This window comes from Lipotes vexillifer, unplaced genomic scaffold, assembly GCF_000442215.2.
Source record: "Lipotes vexillifer unplaced genomic scaffold, Lipotes_vexillifer_v1.1 scaffold257, whole genome shotgun sequence".
Taxonomy (NCBI): domain Eukaryota; kingdom Metazoa; phylum Chordata; class Mammalia; order Artiodactyla; family Lipotidae; genus Lipotes; species Lipotes vexillifer.
In genome coordinates this window covers 365,735-372,271 of record NW_006778935.1, presented here as the reverse complement: position 1 = coordinate 372,271, position 6,537 = coordinate 365,735, and the positions used below count along the sequence as shown (strand labels likewise).

Here is a 6,537-nt window from a genome sequence, read left to right as displayed (position 1 = left end):
AGCAGGAATTCTCACATAGGTTGAAAAACTTCACAGCACCCAGATGCCATCCTGCTTTCAAATCTTCCCTCACCGGGAAAAGAGACAAACGTGATATCTTTTTCCTTCCTAAGATGTATCACAACAGCTGCTGCTGCTGGAAGGGTAAATATGTCCTCTTCCATTACGGGTAAGGAGAGCAAGAGAAATTTTAATTTCTTAACTTGAAAGGACTTCTGAATTCTTTTAAGCTCATGTTGCCATCCCACTTCTTTATACCCTGACCCCAGCCTCAAACCAAGGCACAGCCTGCAGAGCTGGACTTGAGTGATGAACCTCTGAGTCACTTCAAATACGAAGATGCAAAGAGTGCAGCTGGAACTCTGTCATCTCTTTAATGGTTTGTGCTCCTTTGAGAAATTTGGCCTAATCTTGGCCTAGTCCCTGTATTATTGGCTTCATGGATTTGCTGATATAGAGGTCACTTCAAAGACTGCTCGAATTTCAATTCTGTTCAGTGGAATTCCTTTCATTGCCCACGTGGGAAACCCGCCACAGATTTTTATAAGTGTGGAGACAGAGCTCAAGTAGGGATTTCCATTTTCTTGGTCATTGGCAGCAAGCTGGAATATAGAAAGAGAACAGAAAAGGGAGAGAAAAGGAAATGCGAATGCACTTTCAGTGAGTTTGGTTATTAGGAATGGAGTTGGTAGCCATATGGCAAGGCGTCATCCACCAGATTTTCCTTCTGTTTAAGTTGGATCTCTGTTATTGAGGCAGGCATCTCAATGGCCTTTGGACTGATTGGAAATTTAAGCATTTTGGCCTGAGTCTCATTTAATATTTCCTTGAGGCATGACCAGGAAATATACCATGTCTGATGATAATAAGAATAATATACCATCTAGGATTTTTGTATGTGAAGTATTTTCCAGATGCTGTGCTCAGCACTTTATATTTATTACCTCATCTTATACTCTCTACCCTATAAGATAAATTCTAAGTCCCCATTGTGCACACATGGAAGTTAAGATCAGGGAGGTGAAGCCCCAGCATTAGAGGGTAGCAGAGCCAATATTTGAACCCAAATTGTCTTGAGTCTGGAACCCATACTCTTATTGCATTATTCTGTGAAGGATATTGGATGCTTCAGTAAGTAAACAAGTTCCCGCATTGCATCAAAGGCAGTGGCAGCACATGGGACAGTATGTAAATCTCCATCTAGTTTGGACAGTGTCAATATACTGGTTACCTGGACAGCTGCTGAGGAAGGTTGCTCCTTGGTTTTTTAGAACTTAACCTATATAACACTGAGCAGAATTGTCTGCTGATCCCCTGTCTAAACCTTCGAGTTCAGACTGTCTCAGTTCTATTAACAGGCCTATCTGCTTAATCGGAAAAGTGGCAAAGATGATGTCAGTCAGTTTGGGCTGCTATGACAGATTACCATAGACCAGGCGGCTTAAACAGCAATTTATTTCTTACAGTACTGGAGGCTGGAAGTCCAAGGTCAGGGTGCACCAGATTCAGTGTATGATGAGGGCCCCCTTCCTGGTTTACAGACAGCCTCCTTCTTACTGCTCCTTACATGGTGTGGAGAGCTTTCATCTCTCTCCTGTATCTTCTTATATAAGGGCACTAATCCCATTCATGAAAGCTCCACCTTCATGACCTCACCACCTCCCAAAGGCACCCCCTCCAAACACACTGGGGATTAGGGCTTCCACATATGAATTCAGAGTGGGGAGGGATACAAATATTCAGTCAATAGCAAGTGAAAAATTATTTTTCCATGAGAAAATTTAGAGGTAGCTTTGATAGCTCTTCCCCTCCACCTCTGATGCCACTGAACTTTATTCCTTCCATTTTCTTCATGCTTATTGGTGAGGAAATATTAATATTTAGTAACAAATAAATCCTATATGGCTGAATAGAATCCAGGTTGCCTTCATTTGCAGAAACAACTTCAAGCTTCTTGGAGCCCCACATTCTAATAGAACCAAAACTTAAAAGGAGATTTTAAATCTCCCTAAATCCTACCATCTAAATTTATGTGGACTTTTGTAACAGCTTTAGAGTACATTTTTTGGAGGAAGCCTTCAAAATGCCTTCGGTCAAGTAACAGGGCCAAATTGCACAGTAAAATATACAGTGCTTGCCTGTTGCTTTTCAGAATGCTTTTTTTTTTTTTTTTTTTTTTTTTTTTTCCCTTTCTTGCGTTATGCGGGCCTCTCACTGTCGTGGCCTCCCCCCCTTGCGGAGCACAGGCTCCGGACGCGCAGGCTCAGTGGCCATGGCTCACGGGCCCAGCCGCTCCGCGGCATGTGGGATCCTCCCGAAACGGGGCACGAACCCGCGTCTCCTGCATCGGCAGGCGGACTCCCAAGCACTGCGCCACCAGGGAAGCCCCAGAATGCTTTTTGAAAGCATTTCTTAACAGGCAAATGCATTTCATAGCTTGTTTTCCATATCCTCATGTACTTCAGAAGTTCAAGTCACAAATGTATGATTATAAGCTTATGATGAATTCCTTCTCCCACATTAAATACACAGGGGGCCCACTTTTCTATTCAGCCTGCTTTGGCAGTATAATTTACGAACTCTGAATTCCATAATCTTTTTATATAGAACTACCACTACTAATAAGGCTGACATTTATTTAGTGTCACTTTTGTGTTACACATTGTATATACATTCTTAAATTCTCACAATATCCCTGAAACCCAAATGGTACTATCCACATTTTAGACATGAATAAAATGAAATTCAGAGAAGTGCCTAGAGCAATATAACTCATTCATGCTGGTTATAATTAAAGTGCTTTTCATCTATTTGAACTGTCCAGAGGCTTTGCAAATACTTATTTTCAAACAGTTAGACCTTTCTCTCTATAAAGTTTCTGTAATTTTTCAGTCTATAGTACTTCCCTAATTCTTTCCACTGTCTCATCTGAGCCAACTTTTAAGATTAAGGGTATATTGGAATATTTACTTGCCCAATATATACTGAGGTCTACTCAACTAATGCACTTGTCTTTAAAACTGAAAAAAAGAAACACTGGTGAAGGAGGTGAGAGGATGTGGTGAATCTATTACCACTGGACCCACTTAGTCCCTGATCCCATTTGATCTTATTTATCCTAACACTAGTTTTTCTATCTGTCAATACTTTTCAAAAGGTAAAACTAGCTAATATATACATAAGCATTTATTATTTGGTATTCTTATAACAATTATATAAAGGAGTATTATAATTATATTAACTTGTATCAGTTAGCTTTTGCTGAGTAACAAGCTATCCCCAAAGGTAGTGACTAAAAACAGCCACTGTTTATTTAGCCCACAATTTTGTAGCTCAGCTGGATGATGTTGCTGGTCTCATCTGGGTTCACTTGTACATCTGCTGTCACTACCAGTCTGGCAGATGGTGGGCAGATGTGGGGGGCTGGCTGACTTTGGAAGGCCTCTGCTTTCTGTGGTCTCTTATCTTCAGCAGTAGTCCAGGCTTGTTCACATGGTAGGGGTCTCAAGAGACCAAGCCTCATCTCAGAACTGGCACAGCATCACTTCCACCTCCTTCTCTTGGCTACAGCAGGTCACAAGGCTGTCCCAGGTTCAAGGGATGAGGACTCTACTTCTTGGCAGGAAGAACCACAAAGTCAGGTTGCAAAGGGGATTGGATACAGAAAGAGAAATCATTGTGGCCCTTTTTGCAAACAGTCTACCAACCATTTGCCAGATGAGATAATTTACACTTAAAAGAAACACAGCTTGACTAAATCACCTAGCTTTTAAATGGTGGAGCCAAGCTTTGGACCAAATTCTATCTGACTCCAGAACTCAAGCTCTTCATCACTATATTGGGTTGCCTCTGAGTTTTCCCACATTATTTTTTATTTCCACACATCTTGATGGTCTTAGTAAAAGGTTTTTAAGAGCAGTCATGAGTCTACAGGGCACAGATATCTTGGCGTCCTTTGGGACTGCTTTTTCAACACATGATCCTTGGGCCAAGAACTGGAGGCTTCATAGAACTGCATATTCTTGTGCCCACTGGAGACTTTGTTATCATCTCCAAGGAGAAGTCTAGGAAATACATTTTAAATAAGCTCCTCTCCTATGCACACTAAATTTTGAAAACTGTTTCTTTAGGAATATTATTTAGCACTCTTTACTGTTCCTCAGTGAAAACCCCACTAAAGGCCTATAAGATGCAGAGCAGGCCTCCCTGAAAAATGGGTTTTGCCCTGTTGTCAAGCAATAGTAAGTATTAACTACCTTTCTGTGAAACAACATTTATATAACCCTTTCTAACAGTTATGGTGCTACCTAAGATGGGGCTAAGGTTTGCTACCTCAAAGCTGTGGGTTATAAAATAACCTACAGAAGAGGGAAAGTAGCCTATGCTGTACCTTCCAATCACAGCACCCATGGGTCAACCATGGCACATGGTAGCCAAGAGCAGAGACCAGTACTTAGTCCATGTTCAGTGACTGTAGGGCACTCTCAGCTATTACATACCAGCCTGAGTAAATCATGCCACTTCTCAGAAAGGGAAGCAGAGAATGTGGTTTACTTAACCTAGTGGCTTAAGAAATGTATGGTCCATAAGAGAGCTTATTTCCAAACTTAAAGTTTAGCTGCAGGGTGGAGAAGGAATAGTGATATGACAATGGGGATCTACCATAGAAGAAAGAGAGCCAAAGAAATAGTTGTGAGATCTGCTGTTAGGACAGCGGGAAGAAAAGATAGGTAATGACCATTTGAGCCCCAAATGGGATTGAAATGCTAGCTAACATGGCTAGTTTTCGGAAAATGGCAACGGTCAATTGCTTTTGATCCTCTGAATGCGGTTGGCAGTCAAACTTCTACTTGTCTCTCACTTTCTCAATTTGAAATGGAAACTAGTGGACTGCTTCTCAAGTGTCCATTAGATGAGACACAGAAAGAGCAGAACTAAGCAACCATGATCCCACACTAGCGCAGGGCTCATCTGGGTCCAGAGCTAGGGTTGCTTTCATTAAAAGACAAGCATGCTTTTCAATTGTCAGATGTGGTCCAATCCTTAGAGCAAAAAATTTAAACCCAAAGTTAAGTAAATATCCCCAATAACACATTAGAAGAAGAATTCTAACTCAAATGAGGTAAAAGAAGTAAATGAAGGAAGTTGGCCCCATGTAGAACACGGGAAGCACTCATTCTTGTCCAAAGGGCAAGTCAGACTCAGTTCCCACCATTGGTCTGAGTCTGAGATCTTCCCACCTTGAGAGTCTGTGGGCCAGCTTCATTCTCTAAAGGAGAATCACAGAACTTGAAATCTTACATGAATTTCCGCTTCTTTTAATATTGGCCACTAATTCAGTCTTTTTCTGAAACACCATGTAGGCAAAAAAAAAGCAATAACAAAAACTGAATGCATCCCTTGGACCACCAGTTTGCAGCAGCATCACTAGATGAGTCAAATAAAGTACCTGAGAATCTGACTAAAATTTGGCATTTCAGTAAAGCTGCTAATGGAAAATATGCTCTTTGCTATGCAAGCAGTTTTGCTGATAATAAACACCAAGACTACTGTTAAACTCATCAAATGTAATTCGTGGTAAGAAGTCAGTAACAGACCTACAACTCTGTCATGAAGTAGAAATGGGAAGAGACACAGCAACCACCCACAAAGGCAGCTTACTGGTAATCTCAGAGGTGCGTGCTGAGCAAACTCGATTTACTCAGATGTTTCAGTATTATCATATGTGGCATGAGAATTTTTGCCCAGAGTCACATCAGCCACAAGAATGAATTGCAGCAGAAGTTTTTCCCAGAAGAAGCTGAATTTACTCTTAACTTTTTTTTTTCCACTGAGAAAATAGATATACTGTAGTTTTTGAGATTACTATTGATTTTTTTTCCTTTAGCAGTTGATGGTGGTAGACAGTTCTTTTTTTAATTGGAATATAGTTGATTTACAATGTTGTGTTAGTTTCAGGTGTACAGCAAAGTGAATCAATTATACATATACATATATACAGCAGGTACTCTTAACTTTGATAGAAACACGTACAAATCCTGCTAAAAGCTGTACATTTATTTCCCCAAAATGTCCCAATTAAGATAGACTTTTAAGTCAACATATTTAATTTTGGTACTCTTGACCTGAAAGAATGAAAAAGGACTTATCTCTTCCATAGGGTCTCATGACTCAGTTAAGGACCAAAAGAATAAAATCAATGATAGATTCTTTTTTGTTTGTTTTAGTATAAATAGGCTTAGAGATCATTTCCTGGCTCCTCTAGTTTGTACAACAGGAAGCTGAGGCTTGAGCCCACCGCCACGCCCATCACGTGATGATCAATAATTAGGTCCCCATTTCTTTGTGAAAGGGGAAGTGGTGTCTGGGAACCAGATTATCCCAAAACTTCAATACCTACTACCTACCACGCAGGGATAGTTTTGAGCACAGAGAGAAACACAAGAGAGAATTTTTCAAGGTGAGCTTTCTTGTTATGTGTATTCATTGTAATCATTTTAATTCAATATGCTTCTAATTTTTTAAAATTCTATATAC

General features: G+C 40.4%; 1 protein-coding gene across 3 annotated transcripts in view; it reads left to right on the top strand.

The window, feature by feature from the left end:
* Positions 1 to 6,537, top strand: part of PLCB4 (phospholipase C beta 4) — a 159,033-nt gene that overhangs the window by 129,928 nt on the left and 22,568 nt on the right. The window lies entirely within an intron of this gene.